The sequence below is a fragment of the Manis javanica genome, chromosome 6, assembly GCF_040802235.1.
Source record: "Manis javanica isolate MJ-LG chromosome 6, MJ_LKY, whole genome shotgun sequence".
Lineage (NCBI taxonomy): Eukaryota > Metazoa > Chordata > Mammalia > Pholidota > Manidae > Manis > Manis javanica.
In genome coordinates, this window is record NC_133161.1 from 29856959 (window position 1) to 29874935 (window position 17977).

The 17977-nt window shown below is 34.6% G+C and overlaps 1 long non-coding RNA gene across 1 annotated transcript in view; it reads right to left on the bottom strand.

Moving 5' to 3' along the window:
• Positions 1 to 17977, bottom strand: part of LOC140850072 (uncharacterized) — an 824946-nt gene that overhangs the window by 313950 nt on the left and 493019 nt on the right. The window contains exon 3 of the long non-coding RNA XR_012132813.1: positions 3726 to 3846. This is a non-coding gene — a long non-coding RNA (uncharacterized lncRNA). The remainder of the gene's footprint in view (positions 1 to 3725; positions 3847 to 17977) is intronic.

The following is a 17977-nucleotide window of genomic DNA, read 5'->3' on the forward strand; positions in this document are numbered from 1 at the left end:
AGGAGAGGGAGTGAGACATGGTCAGGTTCTGGATAATTTGGGACAGCATTTTTTTTTTTTGTAGTATGAAAGGACATGACATCAAGAATAATTCCACTGTTTACTGAGCTGATGACCTGGATAGTTTGAGTTGTCATGAATTGAGATAAGGAAAGGGTTGCAGATGGAGTAAATGGTATGGGAGAATACCATATATATTTTTAAAGATTATATTCTAAATTTCACAGAAATTTCCCCCACCAATTAATCTATTAGTTATTTAAATAAATCACTACTAATCATTTCACTCTAGAAATTTTGAGTCTTTATACTGTTTCTCTACTTTAAGTGTGATCTTCAATAAATAAGTCATTATACCTTCCACAATAATAGCATATTTAGGAATGGTTGAATATTGTTGTTATTGTGTTTTTTCATATTTGAAGATGAGGAGACTGTGCAGCACTATGTTTTCTTTTCCAAGTAAGGGTAGTGAGTGTTCATGGAATTTTCAGTCTTTCATAGGTCAGTATCAAGACCAATGTTAGTGGTACACCCTTAAGCCATAAAACAGTTTGATTTTGGGGGAGGGATAAGTACAATTTACTCTCTGTCTGAAATCTGCTTCAGTCTTCTCTTGACCAACTGATTCCTATGACAAACCTGTTTAGGAAAATGTATCAACTCACATTTTATATTTCCTAGAAGAGGCCTGGCCTGCTGTAATAAAATAGTGTACACATTTTGGGACCACAAAGACTTTATGCCTAGGCAAGTCATAAAAAGACAAAGTTAAAGAAAATATAGTGCATTAGTACTCCCAAGGGCATTTTTGCTCATTTCAATGACCAAACATGCACCAGGGCATAGAGTTCTGGGCTATTTTAGAACAGAACCTGGTTTGTGGGAAGTGTTTACTCAATCACAGTTAAGCCTTAACTTGGTTTGACAAGGGAAATAAAATATAATAATTTATTCCCCATCAATATCATGTGAACTTACAAAGCTCAAAGGTGAAAAGAGTTACTGGATCTGATACTATAAACCCAAACAGAAAACACTATTTTCACTGGCTTTTGTTCTTCACTATGCTAATTTCAAAAGTAACTGATATGTCTTCAAATGTAGCTTCAAAAGATCAACTACAACAGCTAAGTAAAATAAAGATTAATCATTATGAGAATTAAAAATTCAACTGAAAGGAGAATGAAGATTTGAGTAAGATACAAATATTAGTATATTTTATGACAGATTAAAGAGCTGAAAATGCAATGCCAAATTGATAAATAACACATTGATTCTCAAGATATTTTAAATAAACTTATCATTTTGCACAATTCTGTATATAATAGGGAACAATGTTTGGCTATTTACTATCTTTCATTACCACATGCTAATTTAAGAGACACTATTAAGAATATTAATAATATACTTTTTCTTTATAACGCCTTACTCTCACTTCATTTAAGTAGAAACCATTTAAAAAACTCCTCAGCACACAAGATGATCTACAAGGATGTAAGAATAATATATTTGCAAGAGGGTCTGGTACCCACTTCCAACATGCGGCAGCAAGGGTTTCCCCACCAACAAGCAATTCTCAGATGCCAACCGAACGTCCAGTTCAACTCAGTTATGACAATACCTCACAGGAGACAGCATCAAACAGATCCCACAGGTTAAGGGTTCAGTCATACAAGACTACCCTCCACTTAAGACTCCAACGGCAAGCCCAGCTTATTACCTGAACTGGGTGTAATTTAGAGGTTCCAATGATCCCCTATTTGGGTTTGATTAATTTGTGAAAGCAGCTCACAGAACTCAGAGGAACACTTACTTACTGCATTACTGATTTATTATAAAAGAATATAACTCAGGAGCAGCCAGGTGAGAGAGATGCATAGTGCAAGGTATGAAGAAAGGCCCTTTCCTAGTGCACCACACTCCCTGAATCTCCATGTGCTCACCAACCTGGAAACAATCTGTATCCTTTTTTGTGGAGGCTTCAATACATAGGCATAAGTGATTAAATCATTGACCACTGGTGAGTGATTCAACCAACAGACCCTCTCCTGTTCCCGGAAATCAGGGGTCTGACTTGAAACCTCCAACCCTCTATTCCATGTTTGGCTTCCCTGGAAAACAGACCCCATCCTAGGAGCTCTCGAAAGCCACCTCGTTGACAGGAATCCTGCTGGGATGGAGAGGGGCTTGCTATGAATAACAAGGCACCCATTTCACCATTATGGATCTAGAGAGATTTTTAGGAACTGAAAACAAGATACCAAGTTTTAAGACAAAAGACTCTTCGATTTTGGACCAGTGTACTTTTGATGTACTTTTGATGTTAAGGCTCATTTTTTTAAAAAACTGAAATAAGTCCATTCCAATCTTAACTAGCTTGAACACACATAAAATTTCCTTCCCAAGATTCTTTTTCACAAACCATCAAAAACATTTTTATATCCATTTAGATTTTCTCCATGTTTTTCATTCTGGAACTACCAGTCATTTTACCTTCCTTACCTGTTTTTCATATACTGTTACTTCTTTTTACCTTATTGTTTCTAAGTAGTCTTAATTACATATATTGTTTGGAATTCTTGGCCCTTAGAATTCTTTATCCCTAGTGAAAACTGAGAATGGCAGATTGTCTGTTAGCACTAGGATTATACGCTTGATAAATTTATAAATATACTTCATATTTCTAGAGTATATTATTCCTCACAGAAGTTTTTCAATGTGGCATGAAACATGTTTACTGATAGACCCAAGTGTCTTAATTCTTCTAAAAGGAAGCCAAAAGTAGGTAAAAATATGTAATTAATATTTCAGTATTTTATCTTATTTGGAAATGATCTAGATATTCAATAAATATCCATCATTTAACTTATCTTAACCTTACCACTTTAAGATTTCAAATTAACAAAAGGATTGTGGAAACTATTTTTCAGCAGACATACCACAGAGCATAATTACTATTGAAAAGCTCATTTATAAACTTGTATCTTGTATCTATTTACTAATTGTTAACAATTATGTTGAGATTACTCATGAAAATTTCATGAAGCTTCAAACAGCTATCATGTTAAGTTATCTTTTTTGCTAAAAAGTTCTGTTAACAGAGATCACAAAAGATACTGTCCTACCAGGATCCACAGACATTTCTGAAGATAGAGAGAATTCCCCTGAACTGGTAATAGTAGGTAGGATCCTAGCCACGTTTTGTACTGCAACCCACATTTTTGTCGGACCATATTTTGTGCCTCCAACCCGATGGTTGAGCTGTTTGCGTATTCAAGTGCTGACAGCCTGTGTTCAGATAGTCAGAAAGCCCAAGTTCTCAGGACACAAAAATGAGACATACAAGGAAGTTATATCCATCATAGGGAGAAAAAGATTGGGAACTAATGAGCACTCCAAAACCGAATGCACAAGAGTCTGGATTGGAAAGGAAGAGACTATGTAAAATTTTACTTCCCCAATCCCTCAGCTGTTTATGCTGTGGACTTACCTTGCAGCTTCGTGAGTCCTCCAGGAGTGGACACCCATTGCAGACCTCTAATGTAACTACCCCAAGGCCTTCCTGGGACCTTAGAACCTGTCTGAGAACTCTGACAAATTCCAGAACCTTCCCAGAAAATATACACACACACAGACACACACATATGTTTTTTAAAATAAAGTCTGGTTGGAATGGAGAGCTGCACACAAGGGAGTGGAGCTCAAATACGAGAGTGACTCACCCACAGCCGCTGGTACTGACAGGAGGAACAGTGCACTCAGAAAGTCCAGCAGAGGCTTTGCCTGTGCTTACCCTGTAGGCCTTCAGCGGTCATCTTCAGATCCCATCCTCACCACAGAAAACTTAAAAAGTGATAAAAAAAAAAACAATTTAGGTGAAACATACGAACTTTATCACTTTGAAGTGGACAGTCTCCTTTTGGAGAACTGCAATAATGGGGTGGAAGGCAGAAAGCTTTTATAGGGTAAAACTAAGACATTTTGAGACACACATAAATTGAGATAGTTTAACACCATTTTGAAAACAATTTTTTGGAAGGTTTATATACAAAAATAAAAAAGTACAATAAAACTAAATTGAGCAATAGCATATAAGTCTGGGAAGCTACTCAATCAAATAAAAATGAAGCAAGACAAAAGAAAACAATTACAAATACATTTGAATAAATAAATCCATACATATAAAAATAATAATTTATGCAGATAATTGAAGATAAATGCCAAAAATTGCATATTTTTAAATTCTGTATGCTAAGAACATTTAAAACATAAAGTTCAGAAAAATCAAAGTAAGTGCAGGGGAATAAAAAACATGGATGAGGCAAAAATTAACCATACAAAGGTTAGTATATTACTATCAGAGAACACAGAGTTGAAGTAAAAATCTATGAGTAGAATATAAAGGGTAATAATCACATATATTTGAGAAGTGATTAAAATGACTGGGAAGATAGATTTCTAAGCATGTATACATTTAATGCCAAAATATCAGTAATTAATAATATAAGAAGATAAAGGGAATATATGGACTAGGTGAAGGGTATTAAGAGATAGCAATCTTCCAGTTATAAAATAGTTAAGACAGAGGGATGTAACGGAATATAGTCAATAACATTGTAAAAAACTTTGCATAGTGACAGATGGTTACCAGATATGGTGATCATTTCATAATATACATAAATAGCAAATCACTATGTTGTGCACCTGAAACTAATATAATACTGCAGGTCAATGATACTTCAATTAAGAAAAACAAGAATATGGGATATTCAAATGACAAAAATGAAAGCTTATTCAAAAATATAAACTTGTTCAAAATAAAAACTTGCCAAGTATATTATCCAGTTTATATTTAGAACAAAAATAATAAAAATTAATGCAAAATTTTGCATTGCAATGTAATTAATATTTAGAAGAAAAGTTATAGACAAGATTTCTTTTTTTAATCAAGAAAGAACAAACAATAAAAACAAATGATCTAAGTGCCCAATTTATTATCAGATAGCCTCATAATTCTAACAGAAATGTTGAAGTCACTCCATCTTCTACTCTGGGTTTTTTGCCTCCACATACAATATTTTACTTCCTTGTACTTTCCCAGTGTTTTATACTTTATATATTACCCTCAAGATGTTTACTTACTTTGTTATTTGATTCCACAGACATTATTTTTCTGAGTTCTTTACAAGTACCACCAGCCTAAATAGAAATATTAGTTCCTAAGTTCCTATTACTAGAAACAGTGATTGCATTCCAGTACTTTTTATGAAATTCTTTTTTATAATAGGTAGTCATTTTTTAAAAATTGATGGGTAAAAATATTCCTTTATATTAGAATTTTGGTTTTCTGATTAGGTTCTTTTATGGTTTCTAATTTATATATTTATTCATTCATTAATTAAAAATAGACTATCTGTTATTTCAGCAGAAATTTATACTTCTTTTTAAGTAAAGCTTTATGCTTTGTATTATTGAAAATATATTTGAAATTTTATAAAGATTTGAAAATGAATGCCCAAAATATATTCCACCCTTTTCTTTCTTCACAGCTTGTTTCTAAGTAGATTTTTATAAGCTTAGAGTTTTCTTTCCGTTAACTGGAAGCACTTTATAATATGCTGCGTTATTTCAATGTCATTTGCATTTCCACTTATCTGCTAATATCATCTTCTCCCTCAGGAAGCAGGTTATGTACAAAGACATGATCTTCAAAGAGAAAAGTTGTCTTGAAATATCTTCTTAGCCACTATTCAATATGACTTCTGAGCCTTGCAGAATACTAACATTGACTCAGATAAATAATGAATAATTGAACACAATTAGACTTATTTCAAACAATGTTCATGGTTTATAAATATTTAATAGCATAAACAAACATATTACATAATCTGGGATTTGAACAACTAATATCATGATTTCCAATTTTCAGTTACAGTAGGCCAGGCAAAGGAACTGCAAATTCTGGGACTGTATTTCTTTTTTTTTAAGGTTTTTATACTGTATGTCTTAATTTTATCAAGTGATAGCCTTTTATTCTAAATTATTGCTTGTCATCACTATGTTTTGTCATAAAAAACATACCTATAAATTAATATCAGCTATAACAATATTTCTGGGCTTTTAACTTCAATCTCATTTCCAGCTTTAGAAATACCACTCAATACAGTAGTAATTTCTTTGGCATTTTAAAGAAAAGGCATTTTAGAAAACATTTACTGGCAGCTTTGGGAAATGACAGAATTTTTCAGCTACAATCTAATAGCATGTAATACTGTGAGTATTAAGTAGAAGCCCATTTTAGTGAGCTATGACCATCTGATGATATACTCTGTGTGTGTGTGTGTGAGAGAGAGAGAAAATATGAATTATTGATTGTGTTCTGAATTTAAAGCATTTTCTACTCCAGTCTTTCATATCTGATATAATCTCATGATCCATTTTGAAAAGTGCTCAAGGCTAACCTTTTTTTTTTTTTGAGAGGGCATCTCTCATATTTATTGATCAAATGGTTGTTAACAACAATAAAATTCTGTATAGGGGGGTCAATGCTCAATGCACAATCATTAATCCATTTCAAGCCTAATTCTCATCAGTCTCCAATCTTCTTAAGCATAACGAACAAGTTCTTACATGGTGAACGCATTCTTACATAGTGAATAAATTCTTACATGGTGAACAGTACAAGGGCATTCATCACAGAAACTTTCGGTTTTGATCATGCATTATGAATTATAAACAATCAGGTCAAATATGAATATTCGTTTGATTTTTATACTTGATTTATATGTGGATCCCACAGTTCTCCCTTTATTATTATTATTATTTTTATTTTTAATAAAATGCTGAAGTGGTAGGTAGATGCAAGATAAAGGTAGAAAACATAGTTTAGTGTTGTAAGAGAGCAATTGTAGATAATCAGGTGTGTGCCTGTAGACTATGTGTTAATCCAAGCTAGACAAGGGCATTAAAACATCCACGGATGCAGAAGATTTCTCTCAAAACAGGGGGGCAGTGAGGTTCAAAGCCTCACCACTGTTGATCCCCAATTTCTCACCTGATGGCCCCCCTGCGACTGTGCCTGTCTTAGGTTGTTCCTCCCTTGAGGAATCTTACCCGTCTCTGGCTAACCAGTCATCTTCTGAGGCCATACAGGGAAATGTAAAGTTGGTAAGTGAGAGAGAAGCAATATTGTTTGAAAAGGTTAGCTTTTTACTTCTTTGCAGATTTATGCCCTGTGGCTTCTATGCCCAGCACTTGTCTCGAGGTATCTTTACCACCTGGAGGAATTATGATACTCAGTAAATTCGATATGAGGCACGAATTCTATTTAAGGGTTGTAATTAGGAAGGAAGAAGAAAAGCTATAGAGGTAGCATATGGAAGAAAACATGGGAGGATTGATTATTTCTTTGACGTATCTTCTTGTAGAGTACCTTAAGCATGTATGGGGTTTAAACTACTAACTTGCGCACACATATTAACATAATAGGAATACAGTGACATAAACTAAGCAAATCTATAATTACCAGCCATCTCCAGTGAAGCCAAGAAAACCAGTTAGGCACCCTAGGCATTTGTCAGAATTTGTCTATGATATGATGGATATTGTCCAACTGTACTTGAACAGTCTGAGAGAAATCAGACAAATTAAAGCAACCCATTTCTGGGATCTGTTCACATCCCATATGTTCTTTTAACCGTAGATAGTCTATAGTCGTAAGATTTTGGAGCACTACACCTTGCACCCCTCCCAACTCCTGGTTGAGTTCCAACAGTACAGATCCACTCAAATTCGTTGTCTCACTGTATGCACAGGCCAGCCTAGACATCTCCCTCCTCATTCCAGTGGCAAGTCCAGGAAATGGTGGGATGGATGCAGTCACAACTGCAGCATCGTCAAGGCTAACCTTTTATCAAAGTCAAGTGAAAGTTGATAACGCAATTTGTCCTGGTAAAGAGAATCGAGATTCATGGTATGCTTCATGATGATTCCTGAATTACTAAATAAAATATTATTAAATATTTGTTTATAAATACAGGATCCCTTCATAGTGCATGCTGCTAAATTTTCCTATATGGTAATTTACTTAGAAATACTTCACACAGAGTATGATATATGTATGTGTGCTATTGTTAACTTCTATATGTTGTGTTTGTGTTAAAAGATAAACTGAAGCACATTAAAATTTTGAAGACTTTATCTGTGTAAAATCTATTCGAACTGGGTAGCACCAAACTGAAAGTGGTTAGGAGTGCTTTGCCCAAAGGAACTAGGGGAATGACATACAGGGAAGGTGCAGAAGCTAACAGAGGAAAATTATTTAATTGGCTATAGCTTAATGCCTTGCTGGCTGAGATTGGTTATCTGTAGTTTCAACTTTGTAACCTGGAAGGATTTATAGGCTATTTTGGTTTGCTTACATAGGTTGCCCCAGCATGAGAACCACCTCATTCTAATGGTCTCCTTAATTAATTTAACAGTAGTTAGTATTTGGAACATTCTAATCAGGAACCCAAACTTCAGAGATAGCTAATGCCAAATTATTAAACTACTGGCATATACATTTACATAAAAGTTCATTAATTAACAGAATTTTAGAAATATTTTTATTAGAAAAATGACAGGTATTCTAGGTACATGGTTTTTTAGAAAGAGTTGTTTGGACTCCTGTGGGTACACATAGATGAGGTTTATGAATCTGACAAGATCAACTGCTTAATAGTTACTGAATGGAGCTGCAGTTCAACAGCACTGCTTGATCCTGGGTCTCCCACTCCTATTCTAGTTCTGGAGACATACAAGTCTTTTTAAAGAAATATGTTTTAGTTTCACTTGGGTAGATTCCTAGGAGTGGAAATTACTAGGTTGTATAATAACATTAATTTATTGCTTTTAATTTTAAAATTATATACTTAGAACTTTCATTTCTGCCACCTTTGTTTCAGTTTTCAGTGTACAATTCCTGCATTTCTTTTCTTAAATTTATTCCTAAGTCTTTTATTCTTTCTCATGCTATTGTGAATGGAATATTATATTAATTTTATTTTTAAATTGTCCATTATTAGTATGTAGGAATATAATTTTTTCATATTAACCTTTTATTCATGAAAGATATTCATATAAAATCATGTCATTTGTGAAATACACCAGTTTTATTTTTATATGGATGTTGCTTGTTTAGAATTTTGACTTGACTAGGTTTTGGATTTTGTCAAAGGTTCTCCTTCATCTTTGAGATGATCATGTGGCTTTTGTCATTCATTCTAGCATTATGATATATAACATGAAAATACTTTGTATGTTAAACCATCTTTGCCTTCATGAGATAAACCTCATCTGGTAATGGTTTAAAATTTATATATATATATATATATATATATATATATATATATATATATATATATATAGCTGTATTCCATTTGCTAATATTTTATAGAATTTTTTGTCTATATGAAAGATATTTTTATGTTTATTGTGATGTCTTGGTTTCGTATTAGCATCAAAATAATACTTAGTAGAATAATTTAGGAAATGTTCCCCCATCCTGTGTTTTCTCTAAGACATTTTTGTGTGATTGGTATTTTTTCATGAATTTATTTTCTCTATTTCAGCAATGAGCTTATCAGCGACTGGGATATTTTATACTGAGATATTTAATTAGTAATTTTTTATAGATGCATCAAAATATCAAAATATTTTCTTTCCTCTTGAAAAAAATGTTTCAGTAACTTGTGTCTTTTTTTAGGAATATGTCAAATTCATCTACATAGACTACTTTGTTGACATAATGTTGTTCATAGTATCCTGTTATGATACTTTCAATTTCTTTAGGTTTCATTGTGGTATTGATGTCTAAAATTTTGATATTTATATGTTTTTCTTCTCTCCTTTTTACTTTATCATTCTAAATAGTTTCCAATTTTGTTGATCTTTTAAGTACTAATTCTGTTATGTTTTTCTGTTTTCTATTTTATTGCTTTGCATTCTTATCTGAAATATTTCTTTTTCTGCTTATACTTGAGTTTAGTTTGTTCTTTTCCTACTGATTACTCAAGATTGCCAATGAGATTATTTTATTTATTTGCTTGTTTTTACTATAGTCATTAAAACCTGTTATGAACTGAATTATATCTCCTCGCCCAAATTCATATGTTGGGAGGGAATTATTCATGCGTCAGTATTATTGTTGAGTTGCCTATATCTCCAACCTATTCTATTAGATTTTGCTTCATATGATTTAGGTCACTTCTGTGAGGTGCACATATTTATAATGTTTATATCCTTTGATAGAAATTGACTCCTTAACATTCTAAAATGTCTTTTATCTCCAGTAAGTTTTTTTTTGCTTTAAAAGTTCTTTATATTTACAGATGATAACATAGAACTTCTATACTAAAGAACTACGGGAGGAAATATTCAGAGTAGGCCAGACTAGAACATTATACACTTCCATTTTTCTTACTGTGGATCACTACATTTTCTTGACTGAGTCATTTCCCATATGACATGTGTCAATCTCCAGAGTCTTCAAATGGTTGTTTGGACAATTCTGTCCAGTTTTGTCAGTGCTCTTTTGGGAGAGGATCTGCTAAACCCCATTCAGGAAGTAATTTATGCCCTTTTAATTTTTAATTTTTTCTAATCCCAGTGTATCTCACGGTGTTGGTGGTAATTTACCATCCCTCCTCAAACTTGGATCCAATAAGAGTCTTAGACAGATTAATTAATTAGTAAATTAATTATATTTATTTTTAAATTTTTTATTAAGTTATGACTGACATACACTCTTATGAAGGTTTCACATGAAAAAACAGTGTGGTTACTACATTTACCCATATTATCAAGTCCCCATCCATACCCCAATGCAGTCACTGTCCATCAGTGCAGTAAGATGCCATAGATTTACCAAGTGTCTTCTCTGCAATACACTGTTCTCCTTGTGAACCCACACACCATGTGTACTAAACATAATACTGTCAATTCCCTTCTCCCCCCATCTCCACCCGCCCTCCCACACCCATCCCCTTTGGTAACCACTAGTTCCTTCTTGGAGTCTCTGAATCTGCTGCCATTTTGTTCCTTCAGTTTTGCTTCATTGTTATACTCCACAAATGAGGGAAATGATTTGGCACTTCTCTTTCTCTGCCTGGCTTATTTCACTGAGCATAATGTCCTCCAGCTCCATCCATGTTGTTGCAAATGGTAGGATTTGTGTCTTTCCTATGGCTGAATAGTATTCTATTGTGTATATGTACCACATCTTCTTTACCCATTCATCTATTGATGGACACTTAGGTTGTTTCTATATCTTGGCTGTTGTAAAAAGTGCTGCAATAAACATAAGGGTGCATATGTCTTTTTGAATCTGAGAAGTTGTATTCTTTGGGTAAATTCCAAGGAGTGGGATTCCTGGGACAAATGCTATTTCTGTTTTTATTTTTTTTGAGGAACCTCCATATTGCTTTCCACAATGGTTGAACTAGCTTACATTCCCACCAGCAGTGTAGGAGGGTTCCCCTTTCTACGCATCCTTGCCAGCATTTGCTGTTCTTAGTCTTTTTGATGCTGGCCATCCTATCTGGTGTGAGGTGATATCTCATTGTGGTTTTAATTTGCATTTCCCTGATGATTAGTGATGTGGAGCATCTTTTCATGTGTCTGATAGCCATCTGAATTTCTTATTTGGAGAAGTGTCTCTTCATATACTCTGCCCCTTTGTTAATTCAGTTATTTGTTTTTTGGGTGTTGAGGCATGTAAGTTCTTTATAAATTTTGGGTGTTAACCCTTGTCAGATATGTCATTTACAAACATATTCTCCCATACTGTAGGATGCCTTTTTGTTTTGTTGATGATCTCCTTTGCTGTGCAAAAGCCTTTTAGTTTGATGTAGTCCCATGAGTTCATTTTTGCTTTTGTTTCCCTTTCTCGAGGAGATGGGTTCAGGAAGAAGTTGCTCATGCTTATATTCAGGAGATGTTAACCTATGTTATCTTCTAAATGTTTTATGGTTTCAAGTCTTTAATCCATTTCAAGAGTACTTTGTGCATGGGGTTAAACAATAATCCAGTTTCCTTCTCTTGCATGTAGCTGTCCAGTTTTGCCAACACCAGCTGTTGAAGAGGCTGTCATTTCCCCATTGTATGTCCATGGCTCCTTTATCATATATTAATTGACCATATATGTTTGGGTTTATATCAGGGCTCTCTAGTCTGTTCCCATTGGTCTATGGGTCTGTTCTTGTGCCAGTACCAAATTGTCTCGATTATTGTGGCTTTGTAGCAGAGTTTGAAGTTGGGGAGCATAATTCCCTCTGCTTTATTCTTCCTTCCCAGGATTGGTTTGGCTATTTGAGGTCTTAAGTGGTTCCATATGAATTTTAGGATGATTTTTCTCTAGTTCATTGAAGAATAATACTGTTGGTACTTTGATAGGAATTGCATTGAATCTGTAGATTGCTTTGGGCAGGATGGCCATTTTGACAATATTAATTCATCCTATCCATGAGCATAGGATGTTTTTCCATTTATTGGTATCTTCTTTAATTTCTCTCATTAGTGTCTTGCAGTTTTCAGAGTATAGGTCTTTCACTTCCTTGGTTAGGTTTATTTCTAGGTATTTTAATATTTTTGATGCAATTGTGAATGGAATTTTTGCTAGTTCATTGTTAGTGTATAGGCATGCCACAGATTTCTCTGTATTAATTTTGTATCCTGAAACTTTGCTGAATTCAGAAATTAGATCTAGTAGTTTTGGAGCAGAGTCTTTAGAGTTTTTTATGTACAATATCATGTCATCTGCAAACAGTGACAGTTTGACTTCTTCCTTGCCAACCTGGATGCCTTTTATTTCTTTGTGTTGTCTGATTGCCATGGCTGGGACCTCCAGTACTACGTTGAATACAAGTGGGGAGAGTGGGCATCCTTTTCTTGTTCCTGATCTTAAAGGAAAAGCTTTCAGCTTATCACTGTTAAGTATAATGTTGGCTGTGGGTTTGTCATATATGGCCTTTGGTATTATGTTGAGGTACTTTCCCTCTATACCCATTTTGTTGAGAGTTTTTATCATGAATGTATGTTGAATTTTGTCAAATGCTTTTTCAGTATCTATGGAGATGATTATGTGGTGTTTGTCCTTCTTTTTGTTGATGCGGTGAATGATGTTGATGGATTTTCGAATGTTGTACCATCCTTGCATCCCTGGCATAAATCCTACTTGGTCATGATGGATGATCTTTCTGATATATTTTTGAATTCGGTTTGCTAATATTTTGTTGAGTATTTTTGCATCTATGTTCATCAGGGATATTGGTCTGTAATTTTCTTTTTCTGTGGTGTCTTTGCCTGGTTTTGGTATTAGAGTGATGCTGGTCTCATAGAATGAGTTTGGAAGTATTTTTTCCTCTTCTATTTTTTGGAAGACTGTAAGGAGAATGGGTATTAGGTCTTCACTTAATGTTTGATAAAATTCAGTGGTGAAGCCATCTGGACCAGGAGTTTTGTTCTTTGGTAGGTTTTTGATTACCCAGTCAATTTCCTCACTGGTAATTGGTCTGTTCAGATTTTCTGTTTCTTCCTTGGTCAGCCTTGGAAGGTTGTATTTTTCTGGAAAGTTGTCCATTTCTTCTAGGTTATCCAGTTTGTTAGCATATAATTTTTCTTAGTATTCTCTAATAATTCTTTGTAGTTCTGTGGTGTCCATAGTGTTTTTTCCTTTCTCATTTCAGATTCTGTTTATGTGAGTAGACTCTCCTTTTTTCTTTATAAGTCTGGCTAGGGGTTTATCTATTTTGTTTATTTCCTCGAAGAATCAGCTCTTGCTTCCATTGATTCTTTCTATTGTTTTATTCTTCTCAATTTTATTTATATATCTGCTCTAATCTTTATTATGTCCCTCCTTCTACTGACTTCGGTCCTCATTTGTTGTTGGTTTTCTAGTTTCATAAATTGTGAGTTTAGACTGCTTATATGGGATTGTTCTTCTTTCTTGAGGTAAGCCTGTATTGCAATATACTTTCCTTTTAGCACAGCCTTGGCTGGGTTCCACAGATTTTGCTGTGTTGAATTATTTGTGTCATTTGTCTCCATATATTGCTTGATCTGTTTTATTTGATCCATTGATTATTTAGGAGCATGTTGTGAAGTCTCCATGTGTTTATGGGATTTTTCATTTTCTTTGCATAATTTATTTCTAGTTTCATACCTATTTGGTGTGAGAAACTGGTTGGTACAATTCCAATCTTTTTCAATTTACTGAGGCTCTTTCTGTGGCCTAGTATGTGATCTATACTTGAAAATGTTCCACGTGCACTTGAGAAGAATGTGTATTCTGCTACTTTTGGGTGTAGAGTTCTGTAGATGTCTGTTTAGTCCATCTGTTCTATTGTGTTGTTCAGTGCCTCTGTCTCCTTACTTATTTTCAGTCTGGTTGATCTGTCCTTCAGAGTGAGTGGCATGTTCAAGTCTCCTAGAATGAATGTATCGCATTCTATTTTCCCCTTTAATTCTGTTAGTATTTGTTTCACATATGTGGGTGCTCCTGTGTTGGGAGCATAGATATTTGTAATGGTTATATCTTCTTGTTGGATTGACCCTTTATAATTACATAATGTCCTTCTTTGTCTCTTGGGTCTTTCTTTGTTTTGAAGTCTATTTTGTCTGATACAAGTACTGCAACTCCTATTTTTATCTCTCTGTTAGTAGCATAAAATATCTTTTCCATCCCTTCACTTTTATTCTGTGTATGTCTTTGGGTTTAAAGTGAGTCTTTTGTAGGCAGCATACAGATGGGTCTTGTTTTTAAATCCATTCAGTGACTGTATGTCTTTTGATTTGTGCATTCAGTCCTTTTGCATTTAGCGTAATTATCGATAGGTATGTACTTATTGCCATTGCAGGCTTTAGATTCGTGGTTACCAAAGGTTAAAGGTTAACTTCCTTACTATCAAAGAGTCTAACTTAACTCACTTAATATGCTGTTACAAACACAATCTAAAGGTTCTTTTCTGTTTGTCCTTCTTTTTCTTCCTCCTCCATTCTTTATACATTAGGTATCATATTCTGTATTCTTTGTTGATCCCTTGATTGACTTTGGGGATAGTTAATTTTGCATTTGCTTAGTAATTAGCTGTTCTACTTTCTTTTCTGAGGTTTTATTACCTCTGGTGACAGCTATTAACCTAAACCTTAGGAACACTTCCATCTATAGCAGTCCCTCCAAAATAGACTGTAGAGATGGTTTGTGGGAGGTAAATTCTCTCAGCTTTTGCTTATCTGGAAATTGTTTAATCCCTCCTTCCAATTTAAGTGATAATCTTGCCAGATAAAAGTAATCTTGGTTGGAGGCCCTTCTGCTTCATGGCATTAAATACATCATGCCACGCCCTTCTGGCCTGTAAGGTTTCTGCTGAGAACTCTGATGTTAGCCTGATGGGCTTTCCTTTGTATGTGATCTTATTTCTGTTTCTGGCTGCTTTTAACAGTCTGTCCTTACCCTTGATCTTTCCCATTTTAATTACTATGTGTCTTGGTGTTGTCTTCCTTGGGTCCCTTGTGTTGGGAGATCTGTGGATCTCCATGGCCTGAGCGACTATCCCCTTCCCCAGATTGGGTAAGTTTTCAGCAACTACCTCCTCAAAGACACTTTCTATCCCTTTCTCTCTCTCTCTCTCTTCTTCTTCTGGTATCCCTATAATGCAAATATTGTTCTGTTTGGATTGGTCACACAATTCTCTCAATATTCTTTCATTCTTAGAGATTCTTTTTTCTCTCTGTGCCTCAGCTTCTTTGTATTTCTCTTCTCTAGTTTCTATTTCATTTATCATCTCCTCCACCCTATCTAACCTGCTTTTAATATCCTCCATTGTGCTCTTCAACAATTGGATCTCTGACCAGAATTTATTCCTGAGTTCTTGGATATCTTTCCATACCTCCATTAGCATGTTGATGATTTTTATTTTGCACTCCCTTTTAGGAAGAGTCATAAGGTCCATGTTCTTTAAATCTTTCTCTGGAGTTATATTAATTTTACTCCGGACCAGTTTCCTTTGGCATTTCATATTTTTATATGGCGCCCTCTAGTGTCCAGAAGCTCTACTCTCTGGAGCTGCTCAGCCCCTGAAGCAATGTCGGGAGTCACAGGGGGTCAGTATTGGTGCTGGTGTGAGGAAAGAGCTGTTTCCTGCTTCACGGCCGCTATGCCTGTCTCCACTCCCTGAACCAGTGGGCCGAGCACACAGGTATAAGTTTTTGTCCCAGAACAGCCAGATATGGATCCCTGCTTTCCACAAGTGGCTGAAATCTCAGTCTCTCCAGGAATTCTGCCTGTATTAGCTTTCTAACCACACAATCACGTGAGTATCATGAAAGCACCATGAAATGTAGGTTTGTGCTCCCAGAGGAGATCTCTAGAGCTAGGTATTCAGCAGTTCCAGGCCTTTCACTTTCTCCCTGCTCCATTTCTCTTCCTCCTGCTGGTGACCTGGGGTGGGGGGAAGGGCTTGGATCCTGCTGGGCCACAGCTTTGGTACTTTACCCTGTTCTGTGAGGTCTGCTCTTTTCTCCAGGTGTATGCAGTCTGCGCTATCCTCTTTCCTGTTGTTCTCTGAGGATTAATTGCACCAACTATATTTTCAAATTGTATGCGGTTTTAGAAGGAAGCCTCTGTCTCACCTCTCACGCTGTCATCTTTAATTCTCTTCCTCCAGATTAATTTATTATTCTTGGTTTTCAATTATTCTCTTTCAGGATGTTAAAAGGAATCTATGTTGTGCTGATCAGTTCTTTGTATTTAGACTTATAATATCATTTTTAAGGAATTCTCAGTTTCCATGTCTGTCGAATATTCTGCAATTTTAATTCTATTTATATCTATATATCACTATTCAAAGTTGCACATATTTATGAAATACCAAATTTAAAGAATTTTGTTTTCAGAAAACTTATTGTAAATGCCAAGAGCTGGTCCTACTTAATAAGAATTGATGCTACCATACAACATGCTTTTTAAATTTTATCTCTTGCTCGCATTTCAATATTGACCCTGATTTGTGTTGTGGTGGGCTGAGGATTTTATTACCAGTAAATAAGCAGTTTTGTGATTGCCTGTAACCTGAAACAATCTTTCCCATTTGAAACAATCTCAAATTTCTTTGTTACACTTTTTTTCACATGATGCAACATTCCGACTGTCTACTATGCTTTGGAACTTTTCTATTTAACCATTTCATGAACACTTTTTTGTAATCTCAGTTCCAGATACTGGTTTCCACTCATTTGGACGGTTATAAGATTTGGTTTCCTTTTGATTTTGATTCAATTCTATTTTTATTCCCTCTAATAGAGCAGCAGGACTATTAGAATGTCTCTTCACTGGCAAACCATTGCATTCTTGTATTCATATTTATTTCATCCAGGAATAATATTAAGTATATATTATGCATCCAGCATGGTGGTGCTGTACTCAGGGGGCATACTGAAAAGTATCCCTTCTTCCTGCGTGCATTACTAGAGTTGAAAAAAAATGTGATGCACAAACACACTATTTCCAGAAACCTGCAGCACTTTGCATTAAATATATATATACATATGTGTATATATATGTATATATATATCTATATACACACACACACACTTTTTTATGAAGTTCTAATATATATCCATTATCTACCTAAAATTAGATATAATTGGTTATCAGCCTCAATTTAAGGCAAACTCTGAAAGGAAAAAATCTGAAGTTTAAAACAGTCTACAAAGCAGTTTGTGTGCAGATCTAGAACTATAAATATTGAACTTGGATTCCATGAGGAGTAAGTCCAAATGAGAAGAAGATATAAAAAAATTAAGTCTTAAATATGACGACTGTATATCAATTTGGATTCTTACAAAAAGATCAAAGTCAAGTATTTTTTTTCTTGTCATCTGGATGTTTTATGTGTTACTTACTATTATTAAAAATTAACACATTATGCAGATTTTA